General features: G+C 58.4%; 1 protein-coding gene across 1 annotated transcript in view; it reads left to right on the forward strand.

Annotated features, from left to right (window-relative positions):
• SHANK2 (SH3 and multiple ankyrin repeat domains 2) overlaps window positions 1-16134 on the forward strand; it is a 491107-nt gene that overhangs the window by 289732 nt on the left and 185241 nt on the right. The gene's annotated exons all lie outside the window — the stretch shown is intronic.

Here is a 16134-nt window from a genome sequence, read left to right on the forward strand (position 1 = left end):
CGGCGCAGTGCATGTCAGCGCTTCGCTTCCCCAAGCCTCCACCCCCGGCATTTTCCTATTGTGGCGAAATCCACGTAACATACAGTTTTCTGTCTTAACCATTTTTAAGCGTGCAGTTCAGTGGCATCAAAAACATTCGTATTGTCGCGCAACCATCACCACCGTCCATCTTCAGAGCTCTTTTATCCTGCAAAACTGAAGCTCTGTCCTCGTCAAACGCTAACTCCCCATCCCCTCCCCCGCCCCTGGCACCCCACTCTGCTTTCTGCCTCTGGATTTCACTACGCCGGGGCCCTCGTGTCAGTGGGACCACACGGTATTTATCTGGCGTGACTGGCTCCTTTCACCCATCAAGTCCTCGGGGTTCACCCATGTTGCAGCCGGTGTCAGAACTTCTGTCCTTTTTAAGGCTGAATCACGTTCCACGGCAGGGATGGACCACGTTTTGCTTGTCCATTCACCCGCCAGTGGACACTGGGCTGCTTCCACCCTTCGGCTGCTGTGAATGGTGTTGCCACGGACATTCGCGTGTAAGCGTTTGTTTGAACCTGGCAGTGGAATTGCTGGTTTTAACGCTAACGTGTCCCTGCCACCTCTCCCGTAAACAAGATGTGCTATGACACGAATCCCACGCCCAGCAGGGAGCCGGGACCCCCTGCAGGAGGTGTTGCCAACTTTCCAGGTCTTGCTACGATTGCCCACTTTTTGACCTTGAAGCCAGGTTGTGATCTGTGTCCTGGAGCACAGCATAGGCCTTTACTTGGGCAAGATGAGTTGTCTCTGCAGCAGCAGAGACCTCCTGTCCAGGTGGACCCTGCACAGGTGGCCGTGGTCACTTGGCTGTCACACTGTGCTTCCATTCTAGCGAGGAGGGTCTGGCGAAGCCAGTGGCCCACAGTGCCTGAGGCTCAGGGAACACCCAGAGGAGTTATCACCGTGGTCACCTCGAGGGCTGCCCAGGTGGGCCCTGGGGTTCAGGTGAGAAGTGCCCTCCCAACACTGGACCAGTCCAGGCAGTAGCCTTCCCTCAGGCTGTGGCTTTTGCAGGGCTGTTTCCTCCCCAGGTGGCATCTCCGGGGCAGGGAGGCGTGTGCGTGTGCGTGAGGGTGGCGTGCACACGCACTCAGCATTGAGGTGGGCTCCACACTCAGCGCTGCTTCCCACAGAGGGGCGTTGGAAGGACCTGACTAGATAGACCCAGGACAAGAGATGACGAAGGGGCCGGGCTGGCGGGGGCCACGTCACCAAGGGGTGACCCTTGTCTAACAGCAGGACTGGAGGCCACTGGGGACACAGTCTGCAGCTCAGCTGACAGGAGACGTGTGGAACTTCTGTAGCTGTTCAGCAACGAAATTGGCTGCCTTGGGGTGATGAGCTCCCTGACACTGGAGGGAGTCAAGCAGGGCGGGGGATTCTCTTGTCAGAATGTCATAGAAGGTGGGACTGTGTGACCCCCAAGACCCTCCCAGCTCCGGGTCCCTGTGTTCAGGGCCCAGGTAGGGCTCTGTTTTACGTGCACACAGAGCACCTGCTCTGTCCCAGGAGCTGGGACCACAGAGGAGAGGGATGTCCGGGCCACCCCGGGGTCAACTGGTGGCTTCTAAGCAAACGGGAAAACGTTCTGTCCTTGAATGAAATGAGGACTCGGCGCCTCTTGTCGCATGGGGAGGGATCAGACAGACCTCGGGCCTCACGTGACCGATGTTTCAGCACGAGAAACCAGAGTGTGATAGCACCGTGTGTCCATCTCCGCCCAAGCGCTGGCACCTTGCGCTGATCACAGCTCTGCCCCTCGAGGACCCTCCGGGTGACCTTGTCAGGCAGGGGTTATGTTGCCCTTGAGAGAAGGACACTGCAGATGAGAAAGGAAGGCCGAGCTAAAGTGTTGGCCCTCAGCATCATGGTGCACGCCTGTGATGCCAGCTACTTGGGAGGCCGAGGCAGGAGGATCGCTTGAGCCCAGGAGTTTGAGGTTGCATTGAGCTGTGATGACGCCACGGCACTCTACCCAGGGTGACAGAGCAAGACTCTGTCTCAAAAAAAAAAAGAATGAATGAGAAAATATGTTTAGTGCTTGCAGCGCCTAAGAGGCATGTGCTATATAAATCCAGAGGGGTGCTGAGCTGTGAGCAGCATGTGTGGGTAGCTGGCTCCTTTGACACCCTAACTCTGTTCTAGAAGATGGCCTCAGCGTGTAGGGTAAGAACCGAATGGCAAGAAACACTGGGTTTCCCCCCGTTCTTCCTTCACCATTATTTTGTAATTTTGTATGTTTTTTACCATTTCTTAGACTTGAAAAAGAGGGACCCATCTCTGAGTGTGTTCACTGGCCAGACGCAGGAGGAAACATACTGCCCTTTACTCTCGCTTGACGGGGGTCCTGGCCATCAGTCACGACCCCGCAGGGCAGAACTTCTGGGGCACGTTGTGGGCAGAAGAGATGATTTCACTTCTTATTTCATACATTTTTGTATTTTTATTTTTTGCAAGTATGTAGTGCTTTTGTAATTTTTTGAAACAGAAAGAGAGGGGGCTCTCTGGGTGTAGGCACAGGAAGACGTCAGGACCACCACAGACCCCGCTCTTCTGTCTCCCGGCGTGGCACAGATGGCCGCCGGGGGCCCGATGTCCATCTGGGGGAGTCATTCTCCAGGGGGCGCTGCTCTTCTCCCTGCGGTCGGCTTCCTGGCGGAGCCTGCCCCGTACCCAGGCTGGCCAGAAGGCCCTCTGCCCCCTTCTCCCTCCCACCCTCATTCAGCCCATCAGGGGTCCAGGAGTCCTGCCTCCTCCCCACCCTGCTGCTGCTTCCCTGGGTCCCCCTCCCTCTCATGTGTTCTCTGTAACCCCCACCCTCTGGCTGCCCCGAGGCCCCACCCCTCATCCATTTCAGTGAACTCTTGGTTTGACATTTTCCTCCCTACATAAATTTTGATCCAAGCACTACATGGGTGCAATAAAATTAACTAATTAAAGGAAAACACCCTGACAGGGCTAAGGATGGAAAGAGATCACCGCCCGCCCGCCCCGCCCCAGCCTTGGCCACACAGCCCGCTCCGCAGAGGAACTGCTTTTCAAACTTTTTGCGCTCCGTTCCTCTGATGGTTACCTCTGCACACCCACTTGGTTCTTAGTTTAAAAGTGTGAAACATCCTTCCTTTGCTAGAAAAGGTGAGGCTTTCGTCATTCTGTCCCCACCTGCGATTGTGAATAGCTCTTGCCAGTCTGCAAATTGATTGCCTTGAAGTCACACTCTGAGATTCCTCTCTCTTGTTTAATAAATTTTAGACAGGATCGCTTGACCCTTTGTTACATTCGTATTTAAGTCTTCCAGCTTCTGTCTATAAGTTGGATTCAAAAGTTTAAATCCAGCAGAAAGCATTATCAGTTAATATCATTACTGAGATGATATAAATGTTTATGTTGGCACCAGGAATGGGGCTAGGATTCCACTTCCCCTTTACAGACCCGTGGGAGGAAGGGTCTTCCTAATATCGCAGCTCAGTGTATGCTTTTTCTTCCGCTCTATCAATTGTTCAGAGTAATCTCATATTTTAGCTTCATTTTAGGATCATGAGTTTCACACGAGGTTTTTGTTTTTCCTGGAGTTTCTGATAGCCTTTCTTTTTTTCTTGTGGGAGGAGAATTATGTCTTCTTGAGCCTGCCACTAACATGTCATCCTGTTTCTTACGTGTCACCGGAATCCACCCATTCTTACTGGGGAGTCCTCTGACACTCTGCTGCAGATGACTCCGGTTCTCGGTACACACCTGCCACTCTGCAGGCTCCCTTCACTGAGCTCGGGATAAGTGAGTTGTTTCTTGTCTTTGCCCTTGTTCTGCTGGGGTGCATCCTCAAGTAACACCTTCAACGAAGGTATCTGGAGTGTAAACTTTTGTGTCTGAAAATCCCCCAGTTATTGTACACTCTCAATGTTGTAGAATTCCAGGCTCAAAATAGTTTTCCCTCGTGAACTACCGAGGCATTGCTTCACTGTCACTGTGCCTCTACGTACCGCCGGCAAAAAGTCACGATGCCGTCTGATTCTCAGTCCACTGTACGCGACCCTTTATTTTCCTTTCTGGAAGTTCGTAGGAATGTCGAGGTTTCTCCTTTTTCTTCACGTTCTGGAACCTGATGATGTGTCTGTTTGTGGGTCTCTTTATCTGTTACATTCCCTGTGCCCGAGGCTCCATCAGACTGAAGCAGCTTTGGCTTCGCGGGTCTCCTTTTACCAATCCCTTGGCGGTGCCCTCACTTTCTCTCCGTCAGTTCGGTCTTTCTGGATTTCCGGTTGGACCGTTTGCGTTCATCCCACTTACCACTGAGTCTCTTTGGTCTCTCACGTTTCCCGTCTCCGCCTCTGTGCTCTGCATTCTGGGAAATTCTTCCTCAACTTCCAGCCCGTCTCTGTAAGCTATTATCGTGTCAATCACGTTTGTATTTTCCAAGAGCTTTTCCTTTCCGTGATGGGATAAGCTTCTGAAGCTTGAGAGAAGTAGTTTCTGCCTGTCTTTGGGAGCAAACCAGACAGGGGTGCGTGGGCGGATCTCTGCACGGAGCTGCTCTGAAGGCAGAGCCCAGATGGACTGCGTGTTCCCTCAGGTCAAACGCCAGAGAGACAGAAGCCCTGTTCCCAGGAGCTCATAAGCAAAGACAGACGCGGGTTCTCGTGCACATCTGTGGGACAAGCAGTCGTTGAAAACTGAGGGGCTGATGTGTCTCTGTGTTGAGGCGAGCATGCACAGGTGGCCAGGCGGCCACACAGTGACGAGAGGAGCGGGTCCCAGGAACGCCGTGTCCGCGCTCAGTCACGAAAGGGGAGGAGGCTCTCTGGCCAAGGAGTGGGGCGGCGAGGTGCAAAGGCCCTGACTTGAGAACTATAAAAAACTGTGTCCCTTCCAGCCTGTCCTCCTGCCGGCCCCCGGACCCCAGACAGGATCATTCACTCTCTGCCACACCTGTGCCCTCTCGGAATGAGCATGTGCGATTCTGCCTCTGTCACGGAGCTCTGAGAGTCAGGTTTGACAGATAATAATGCAAGGAGCTGCCCCTCGGCCCTCAGTGCTCCCCCAGAGACCAGCCGTGCTCCCCACCAGGGCAGGTAGGGCCCAGCAGAGCTCGCGGGCCCACAGCACACAGGGATCTCCTGTCCTCCAAATTCCCGAGGCTTTACTCGAGTCTTCCCTGGAGCCGTCCCTGGTCACAGCTGCCAGAGGTAGCCTCCGCCTCCCCGCTTACCCACACTGTACCTGGCCCCTCTTGTGCCCCTGGCCCGTCTCTGCCATGGTTAGTGGCATTTGCCAATCTCCGTGGTGTGAACAGTCCCACCATGGCCCATTCCACACTGCCAGCCTGGGGTCACTGAGCACCCAGCGGGGAAAGGTGCCCACAGCTGGCCCTCGCAAGCTCTCAGGAGCCCATGCCAGCACGGCCCCAGGCCAGCGCCCATACCGCTCTGCTCCCTCCTGCGGCCCCACACTCTGACTCAGAGTCGGGCACAGAGTTGGCTTGCGAATACACAGTCAAGTGTGCCAACCTGAGGTTCTAGTGGGCAGGCTTCGAGCCTGATGGGCCCAGGCCTAGGAGTGCAGATGCCAGGGGGTTCTGGTCCCAGTTCTGACACCTACTTCCTGTATGGGCCTCAGTTTCCCCACCTATAAAATGGCTACATCGTCCCCAAGTTCTCTTCTGATTATAAAACTCTATGCATTTGGCCTGAAACTGCCATGACCACTGGCTGGTGGCCACCATGAATAGACGTGCTTTGGACAAAACTGCAGACCCTGAGACAGGCTGGGCAGGGGTGGGGCTCCAGGGCCTGGCCCAGAGTGGGCAGGGGTGGTCACAGGACAGCCTGAGATGGGCAGAAGTGCTCTAAGCCGGGGTCCAGGCAAGGGCTGACAGCGGAGGCACAACTCCAGGGAACAGATGGGAGCATCAGTTGGCAGGGGGCCTGGGGCTCTGCCTGGCACCCAGAAGGCACTCAGGAGGTGACATGCTGAGCCCACCTCTGGCCAGAGGCCTGGTGCTCTGGACCCTCCCCCAGGAGGCAGGGGCAGTCCTTGGTGCCTGACTTGGGGAGGGATATTTGGAGTCCCTTCTTTTTCCTGATGGGTACACTGAGGCAGAGCGAGGCCTGTGATTACCTGTGAGCCGTGGCCAGTCAGCTGGGGCTGGGCTGGGGCCAGCAATCGCTGGGCAGGCAGGGCCAGGGGCCTTGTCCATCCCGCCCAGTGCTGCATCCTGGGCGCGCAGTGGTGACGGTGGCAGGGGCGGGGTGTGCCTGTCTCCTGCCTCAGGGTTCTTTGCACAGCCTGTGCCTTAGTGCTGGTGGAGCACAGGACACCAAACCAGATTCTCTTATGAAACCAGGGCGTGGCCTTCGAACATTCCTATTTCAGGCTTGGGGAGCCATTTCCCGCGTTTCAGGAGTGTTGAGTGGGAAGGAGGAGGGGGTGACAGGGACTCTGGCAGGGGGCCATGGATACAAAGAGGGAGGAGCTGGGCAGAGACCACAGGGCCTTGGCACTGTCTTCTCATTCATTCATTCATTCAACAAGTATGTGCGCAGCACTCAGAGACCCGTTGGCACGTGTGGTCACTATATAACGGCCCCCAAAAGGTGTCTGTGTCAAACCCCCGGAACTTGTGAACGTCACCTTACATCGTGAAAGGGGGGTCTTTACAGACGTGATTACATCCAGGATCTTGAGACGGGAAGGTTTCTCGGGTCCCCTGAGTGGGCGCTAACGCAATCAAGTGTCTCCGTGCAAGCGAGAGACGTGAAGGCAGAAGAGGAGGAGGCCACGTGACCACAGAGGCAGGGATTAGAGAGATGCGGCCACAGGCCAAGGTCTGCCTGGAGCCTCCGAGGCTGTAAGAGGAGGGAAGGACCCTCCCCCAGAGCCCCACTGGGGGCGTGGCCCTGCCTGTGCCTCAGTCTCGTCCCAGCGACTACTGTCCACGGGGCTCTGGTTCCAGGACTGTGAGAGATGACACCTCTGCTGTGTGAAACCGCCAGGTTTGTGGCGGTTTGTTACAGCGTCCACCGGGCGCTGATATGGCGTGTCAGTGAAGCAACGGGCACAGGTCTCGGCACACGTAGTCAGCAGCAAGTGACAAGTTCTGTGGGAGAAAAGAAAGAGTTAACGGCAGCGAGGAGCGGGGGAGGGAACCGTCATGGTGGCGTCGCTGAGAAGGCAAGAGCTGAGCAGAGACGTGCAGAAGGTTAAGGACTGGAGGGAGGGAGAAGGGGCAAGGCTTGTCCAATCCTGAGCCACCAGGGAGCCTGGGAGGACACCATGGGAGAAATCGAGGCCAGAAGGGAGATGCCCCTCACAGGGGACACGGCTCAGAGGTCATGCCCCCCTCTCATCTGGGTCCCGGTTTTGCTCCTCTCCAGCTGATCCACCTAAGACATGTCCCCTAGCCCTCTGTGCCTCGGTCTCCTCTCCTTCAAGGTGACACCTGCCCCTAGGCCTTGGTGAGGCCACGAAACCCCCAGAGCAGCCCCAGCCCGGTCGGCCACTGCAAACAGCATCGTTAGCCGTCCCCATCCTCACGACATCCTCCTGCAACTTGGGGCTTTCCTCCCGTGTTTTCACTTCCCTCCGACACGGCGCTCCTGGATGCCGTCTGTGAAAGCGTGTTCAACCAGGGAACCAGGCTGCTCCCACCTTCAGGAACAAGGGCTCGAGTCCCCCTTCCATGTGGCCTGGGCAAGCCAGAAACTTCCTCCCTCCTTCCTTCCCATTTTCAGGCTTTTTAGAAAACAGTGATGCCGCTCATCCACCTCAAGATGCCCAACGAATGCAGAAACGTGTAAATGCCACCTCCCTAGTCCCTGCCCCATGCCCACCAGCCTATGGTGATGGCATCGCATCCTTTCACGTGTATCTGTGAGGCCACAGCGCGTCATACTCTGCACACTGTCCAGAATTTGCTTCTGCCGGGCGACTGGCTCCCACGTCAGTTTTCACAGAGAGCCCCTTCCTGGTGGCCGCCTGGGCGTGGGCCACGGTGCACCCAGCAAGTCTCCTCCTGGACGTGGCTCGGTGGTTTCCAATTCAGGCATCACAGCAGCAGTATCCCAGGACACGGCCCGGTGTGCCCTTGAGGGCGTCTCCGTCCCATCAGCTCCCAGAACCGCAGGCTCTGGGTCCCAGCACTCCTGCCACACACCCTCCGAAGGCGTGGGCTGCCCTGCGCTCTCGCCCAGGCTGTCGAGCTCCCGTCTCTCTGAAAAGGAGAGGCCGTGGCTCCTGCCTGGGTGAGGGCTGGCCGCACCCGACCTGAGCACACCCAGGTCCAGTTTCGTTAAACCGAGCGGTATGTGGCCGACAGCATGTTCAACCAGCAGCTGGCGCAGAGCCCCACGTGTTCGAGACGCATGGAGGTGGTTTCTGTTACTGAAACCCAGATCCCCGACCGATAGGTCTTCTCTCTGGGCCTGGGTGTCCCTGCCTCCTGCCCACCCCAGGCAGTGTCAGGCACAGGGCTTGGGCCGCCTCCTGGACCAAAGGGCTTGCGCAGGAAGGCAGCTTTGAATGATCTGAGAAACGCGGCAGGTTCCACGTGTCCTGTCAGTCCTCCCTGTAAATGAGGTGGCTTCTGCACCAAGGGGGCACAACAGGGACCATAGTCCAGGCTGGCCGAGGCAGTGCTGCCAGTGTAGATCCAGTTCCCGAGCGTGGTCGGGTGGACGTAGAGGGTCGTATCCCTCTGGGCCTTGGCAGAGATGATACCCCAGGGGCTGCGTTTCATCTTTGTATCACTAGTTTCCGGGCCAGGAACCCGATGGGCTCGTTAACCTTGCAAGACGGGGTTACCGCCGGCCCCAGCGGCAATTTGTCAGCATCAGATGTTGGGTTTGGATTATGCCTTGTAGAGCTTTCCTCCTCAGTTCTCCGCCACTGTGAGTCCTGCGTGCGGGGAAACGACTTTGCACAGAAGGTATTTGTTCAGTGGTTTCCGCCGTTAGACTTTGCCAGGAGAAAAGGGGCCCCGTGTTGAGGGGCAGGGAGTCGGTGCGAGGTTGGCGCAGCTGGTGCCGGCTCCCGCTTCTAGAGGCAGGACACTCCCAGGGGGGCAGTGGGTACCAGTGGCTCCCATGGACAGAGGCCAGGACATCCCTGAGCAGCCAGTATCCCCTCACGGGCCTCCTGCAGTTCAGGGCACCTGGCGGCACAGCCGCCGGCACTTGGAGCCGTGATTTTTACAGGGGCGGTGGCGTAGGGTCTGATCACTGAGCGGGGTTGACCAGGGAGAGTGAATTGGCGAGGGATTGCTGAAAGCACCCCACCCTGTGTCAGTCTCCAGCCTCGCTGGGGAGGAGTGGGAGGCCGGCAGGGGGTGGCCGGATGAGTCATGGTCCCCGGGTCCTGACCCCTGGACCCTGTGACTCTGTGGCCCTCCCTGGCCAAGGGGAATTGAGGTGCAGTGAGACCTCGTCAGCCAGTCGGCTGACCTTAGCATTAGAAGATGGTGCTGGAGCGTCCAGGTGGGCCCAGTGTCCCCACAGGTCCCTGTCAAAGGGACCAAGGAGGCTGGAGGCAGAGGGAGGGGACATACGGCGTTGTCTGGGAAAGGCAAGAAACAGATTCTGCCCCGGAGCCCCCGGAGGGAGCCAGCCCTGCCGACACCACGGGTTAGCCAGGGCGGCTTCTGACTCCGGAACTGCGAGAGACCAGATGTGTCTTAAGCCACCAGGTTGTGTAAAGCAGTGGCTGCAGCAGCAGGAGACTCACACGGGCATTGCAAGCACTCGGTACATGAAGGCTCGGGATATCCGCGCTCCCTGACACGAGGTCGTTTGGGTCTGTGTTAGCCGTGAGCGTGTCGTTCCCTGGCACAGGTGTCGCAGCCCCACCTCACGGGTGGGGAAACCAAGGCTAGCGAGTGCCGCGGAAGAGGACTTGGGACTCCGGCTCCTCTCCCCGCTGGTGTCGACGGCATCTTGCTTCCCTGTCCCCCGCCGTGGGGCCCCGGGTCATTTATGGCGAGTGTAGGGTGGGAGACGAGGTCTGGGCCTATGTGCCAGCTGCAAAAACCCTCAGCTGTGGTGCTGGGGTGGGGCGGCCTGCCCAGCAGGAGGGGTGAGCGTTTGCTGCCTCGGAGGCCGCAGGCCCAGAGCCCTCCCTGTGTCTGGGGACAGAGGCGCTGGCCAGGGAGCGGCAGACAGGCCAGGGAGGGACGATGTGAGGCTAGACTCAGATGGTGCCTGGAGCAAGGCTGCCCCACCCTGCTCCTCGCTCGGGAAGATGTACAGGTCCTCACACCGCCGTGTCGGGAGCCAGTCCCGCCAGGCGAGGTGCTGGCTGTCTCAGGGCCCTCAGAAGGCCTGAACATGCAGGGTCCCGTGGGAGCAGTTATGGCCGTCCCCGAGGTCCCCGGTTCCTCTGCAGGCCCTTCCTCCCATGAGATGGTGAACTCTGCAGACAGGCCCAGCACCTACCCACGGGCGCCTGGTGGTGTCTCTGCAGAGACGGGGCTTGGGGGCCCGGCCTTGGCCCTCCCAGGCCCATGGGCATCCTCTTGGTGTAGCCGACGCGGGTTCCTGGCCATGCTCCCCGTGTGGGTTTCCTGGGCTGCTGGAATGAATGAGCACACCCTGGGCGGCGAAAACAACAGGGATTTATTGCCTCACAGTCTAGAAGGCGGAAGTCTGAGATCGGGGTGTCGGCAGGGTTGGTTCCTCCTAGAGGCTCCGGGGAAGGTTCTATTCCTTGTCTCTCCTCCCACGCCTGGGGGCTGCTGGGGTTCCTCGGCTTGTGGCCTCATCACTCCAGTCTCTGCCTCCAGCTCACGCGGCTTCTCTGCTGTGTCTCTGTGTCCTTTTCTGTCTCTCATGAGGACGCTCGAGGGCCCACCGCATCCAGGGTGGCCTCCTCTCAATCCTCACCTTAATTATACCCGCAAAGACCCGTTTCCGGCTAAGTCACATCCTGAGGTTCTGGGTGGGCATGAGTTTAGGGGGTACAGTGTCCAACCCAGTAGCCCCCACACATGTCTTCACTTGGGTGCAGGCACCCACAACACAGTCCAGGACCGAGTCCCCTCCCATTTTCTAGCTCTTTCTCTCTTGCTAAGGCCCTGATCGTGGTTATCATGGGTCCTGGCAGAGGCCGCGCAGCCCCTGAGGCGGCAGCCGCACCCTGGGACCTTCAGATTTGGGAACGGACCACTGTAGGTGTTTGCAGGGGTCGCCCAGGTCCTGAGGGAGGCGCACCTGTTCTAGTTGGCACTCCATGGGCAGGGCCGCCCCAGGAGGGCCTGGCCGGGGTGGGTGGTGGGCAGAGGTGGGCTTCATCATCAGGCCGCAAGTAGGCACATGACATCCCTTTAAGCCCACGTGTGCCAGACACCGTCCCAGGCCCCGGGGAGTGTGCTCAGCAGGACAGATGACACCTTGCCCTCCTGAGGCTCCCGTTCCAGTGGGGGTGCCCCGAAATGTGCAGGAAAACAAGGGACCGTTTCAGGAGGTCATGGGTGCTGTAAATGGGCAGATAGGCTCATAGGATGGGGCAGGCAGCCAACAGTCGCTGGAAGAGGCAGGGACCTGGAAGGACAGGAGAACCCACTCCTGACATCCTCATCGGTCGAGGACTAAGGCTCTGGTCCCTTGGCAGGGCCTGTGCCCGGCCCTGACCACTTCCCCCTGGGCACACGGCATGGTGGGACACAGGGGCCCTTCATACTCGTCCTGAGAGGCAGCAGGCAGGCCCCGTGCTGGCAGGTGCATGTCCTCAAAGGGGCTGGCGGGCTCCTGGCCGTGAGAGCTGGGCTTTGCCACCAGCTGCGTGACCTTGAGCTGGTCACTGAACCTCTCTGAGCCACAGCTTCCTTGTCTATAAAATGGCAAAGAGAACAGGGCCTCCCTCCAAAGTTGTGTGCAGGGGCTTCGCACAGGGCTTGGCGTGTGGTGGGTGCTCAGCCTCGGAGGGCCTGGTGTCGCCGTCCCTGTCCCTGTCTCTATCTACATTCATGCTGAAGAACCTGCACAGCCCCCGTGTTGGCCTGTCGCGCGGCGGGAGGGCGTCCTGGCGAGCGTGTTTCCGCTGAAATCTGCTGTGATAAACTCAGGCACCCGAGACCCGCCGGTAGACGGGCGTGAGTGCTGGAGTCGGGGCAGAAGGGGTCTGTGGACAATGGGGCGGTCACGCCACGTGTCTCGGAGGGTGGGAGAGGACGGGAGATCCAGATGGACGCAGCCCGGCCTTGGAGACGGGCGAGGAGCCAAACAGATGCAGTTAGGAGGACATCTGCTCCGGCAACCCAGAAACGGGCAGAGCATGACGGCTGAGAGCCCGCGGGGTGCCGGGGCCAGCGGGAGGATGGCCGCCACGTGCTGGGGCCTGGCTCTGATAAAGAATAATGAGGAAAACAAGGAGGAAATTGGAAAATACTGGACAATAGGGAAAAAGTTGAGGAAAGAAAACAACTGGGGCTGAGTCCCTGAGAAGCGCGGCGCACGGCAGCCTGAGCGTGCTGCGTCGTGGAGGAGTGGACGCCACACGCCACTCGACGCCACACGACGGTCTGGATGCCACGGAAATGAGCCGCAGCAAGTCGGGGCCGCCCACCCCGCCCACCAGGAGCAGCATCGGGGTGCAGCGTCCCTCCAGCTCAGGGGGAACGTGTCTTCCAAAGCCCCGAGCAAGGCCACCGAGGACCCGTGCCGTGTGTGACCCCGCGCTCCCACAGACCCCACCCACGCGCTTCTTCACAATCACCTTGGCAGGGCACGTGGCCATGTAAGCGGTGGCCCTTCTCGTACGGATAGCAGCGAGCGAGGTGGTTCGGGGGGAGCCAGCCTCACCTTTACTCTCTGGGGAGACGCTAGGCCCCAAGGCCCAGGCCCAGGGTCTGTTCACAGAGCGGGGCAGTAGGTGTCATCGAAGGTTGGACTGAGCACAGCAAACTTGCAGAATGCCGGGTGGGGGAGGCGCCGGCCTAGGCACGGGGGACGCTCGCGGGGTGGGGAAGACTCACCACCACGTGCTGGACTCGGGAGGAGGAAGTCGCCGCTCCGCTAGAGGCATTGCGAAGACTTCCCATCTGCATGGCGTGTGGCCTGCCTCGGAGCCCATCTGCAGATGAGCTGGTCACTGAGTCAGGGGGCGCGTCGGCAGGTGCCACGTCTGGGCTCGGCCACGAGCCGGTCGGCCTGACTTTGCCAGGCCCAGGCTGCGGTCTGCACCGTCGCTAGGTTCACATCTGTCCGAAATCTTTAGTTCCTCACCTCACTTGGCTTTTTAGCCGTTTCCCAGCCCTGGTGCGTCTTTTGTCCCCAACCCTCTGACATGCAGGTTATCTCCTGGCACCTTGGGGTTCGCCGGGGTGCCTAGGGAGGAAGCCAGTGTCCTAGTTAGTGGGAAATTCGGAGTAGCCGAGTCCAAGAGCACCACTTTCCTTAGCTCTCAGCTTCCTGGGCTGAGGTCCGTCCGAGATGAGGGACGGTGGCCGATCTTCCTCAGACAGTGAAGTCTCACATGGGGCCCCAGTCTGCGCCACGAGGGCTCCTGCGTCCGCGTCACCAGTGACTGGAGTTATTGGAAGAACCGGGGCTGAGTCCAGGCTTCCAGCCCAGAGGCCTCCTGGCTTCCGGCCATGTCTTCTCGTTCACAGTCAGCCTCCTCTCTGCCTCCCCAGGCTCCAGACGCTCACCTGGTGTCCCTTAGGAAACGTTCGGCTGCATGTAATAAAAACCCACTAAGGGTGGCTGAGACCACAGAGGCAAGTCCGGAGGAGGGCGTGGCCAGCGTTTGTGCCACAGCAGCGGCAGCATCTCTGCAGGCTGCTCCGCCTCTCCCTCGCGGTGGGGGGCAGGACAGTGGCTGCAGCGCCAAGTGTTACATCCCCGTGGCAAGTCCTATGCAGGCATACAGAGGAGAGGGAGCCAGGGAGCACTCCTCCGATCTCTCTCTCTCTCTCTTTATTCCCTCCTCCCCCCCACCAAGTAGTTAAATCTTTCCCAGAAGTGCTAACGGACGTGCCCTCAGGTCTCTTTGGCCAAGCCCCTGTCCTGTGGCCTCGGCCATCTGTACCTGCAGGGGAACTGGGAAAGCAAGCGTTGGGCTCTCCCAGCTTCTGTGGCGGGAAGCAGGCTGGGGGAGGGCCAGAGATTGTGCCAGGAGTTGGATATGGGGAGGGACAAGGCTCATTCCCCTCCCTCTAGGCACACAGTGTCACGTGAGGGATAGCAACAAAGGCCTCCCAAAAGTGGTGGCTGTTGGAGTGGCCTTTGCAGACTGAGTAGGAGTTCAGCAGGTGGAGACAGCACAGAGCGAGTGTTGTAGGAAGAAGTAAAAGTACGAACCGAAGAACAGCACCTCCGCCGCGCTCCCGAGAGACTGCGTCGCCTCACACGTGGCCAGCTAGTGGAGACGCGGGATCATGAAACGCATGCGGAACTGGCATGTTACTTTAACTGGGAACGTTGACACATATGTGTCTGCGCCTGTTTTTAGGTGCTGTTGCCTTTGCCTCTGCTGGTCCCACCGTATCTTTCCTGCTGTGCGTAAATGAGCCCCCAGGTTCTGTCTGCCGTTTCCAGTTTTGGATTTGTTTTTTCTTTTTCTTTTTTTAAATACCTCACTAGTAGACAGTCCAATTTTAGATTTTTTGACACGGAATCTTCTCAGGACATCCCGGCAGCTCAGGTATTGACAGCAAACTGGCAGTTTCTCCTCCAGGAAGTGCTGCTGGAGCCGGGGCTGCCTCCAGAGCGTCCTTCCTTTCTCAGCCGCCGTCTGGGTGGGGAGGGCTGTGAGCCATCAGGAAGCCGCCCCCACCTGGCCAGTGTCCAACCACCGTGCGGTCCCCTAGGACAGCCTGGGTGCCCCACCGCCGCGTGCTCCGCCACCGCGTGCTCCAGCGCAGGCCACTCGCCTCCGTGCCGCGTCCATCGTCTGGAAAGCGGGTGGCAACGGTGCGCATCTCCTAGGGTCGCGATGCAGATTCAATTAGCTCAACTTGTGAAACATCTAGAGTGGCGCCTGGCACAGCGAAAGTGCTCACAGACCATAAGCACAGTAATTATAATAATTACCCTGATTATTAATTATTGCTCGTTAAGCCAGAATTCAGGTCTGTCCCCACGTTGAGCCAACCTAGTATAAACCCAGACACAGTGAGGGGGAAGGGAGGTTCTCTGTTTTCCAGAAAGGACTCTGTGACCTTTCTGAACCTTTCTAGGGCATCGCACAGATGGCCTCGTTTCTAAAGCGCATTCTCCGCGCACCTTTGCTGAAGCTCAGGTGGCGTGTCAGGCCCGGCGCACCTGTGAGCAGTAATGCTGGCGCGGCTTCTGCAGGAGAGCTGAGACTGTTCTTAGCTCCTGTCATACGTCACTGCATGTCACGTATCGTGTATTATTCGTGTGGATTCAAATGTCTTTGGAACGTTTAGAGCCTATCTTTAGAAACGCCAGCCTATGGGATAAATCCGCCCCGTCGCCCGTTTCTGTAAATAAAGTTTTATTGGAACACAGCCCCGCCCATTGTTTACATATTGGCATGGCTCCCTCCGCCCCACAATTGACAGAGTAGTTGTACCGGGACCAACTGCCCGAAAAGCCTGGAGTATTTATTCTCTGGGCCTTCACAGGGAAAGTTCGCCAGCCCTTGGTCTAGAATGTTTGCAGAGCCCTTTTCAAGGGACTTCATTAAAGTGTTCCACGTTAAATGTGTCTCCTTCATACTTTTAGAACTGTCCCGTTGGTGAAGCCACCCTCTCATCTAAGTATCAACCCTTGGAGCAGAAACAGAGTATTCAGGCCGTTGTAGGTGGAGGGAGGTTGGCGGGCAGGGTGGGCAGGAGCAGTGGCTGGGCTTTGCCCTCCGGCTTGGGCCTGGCCTGGCTGTTCCATGGCCTCCTGCTGTAGACGTCCGTGCCGTCTAGTCCAGGTTGGGCAGGTGGGCCTGGTGGGGGGACTGCGGGCTCAGGCCCCAGCCCTGGGCTGGGCCTTCTGTCCAAAGCCTGGGGTACCCGGCAACTCACCGCCACTGCGTCTGATTCCTGCGGGAAGGAGACGGTTTCTGATTTTATAGCTGTGGAGGGCGTCTACCCCTCAACCCCCACCAGAGGGACTCGGGAGCTGTCCTTACAAGCAGAGCACAGTGGACTGTCCCCAG

Source organism: Propithecus coquereli, unplaced genomic scaffold (genome assembly GCF_000956105.1).
Source record: "Propithecus coquereli isolate 6110/MARCELLA unplaced genomic scaffold, Pcoq_1.0 Scaffold120, whole genome shotgun sequence".
Lineage (NCBI taxonomy): Eukaryota > Metazoa > Chordata > Mammalia > Primates > Indriidae > Propithecus > Propithecus coquereli.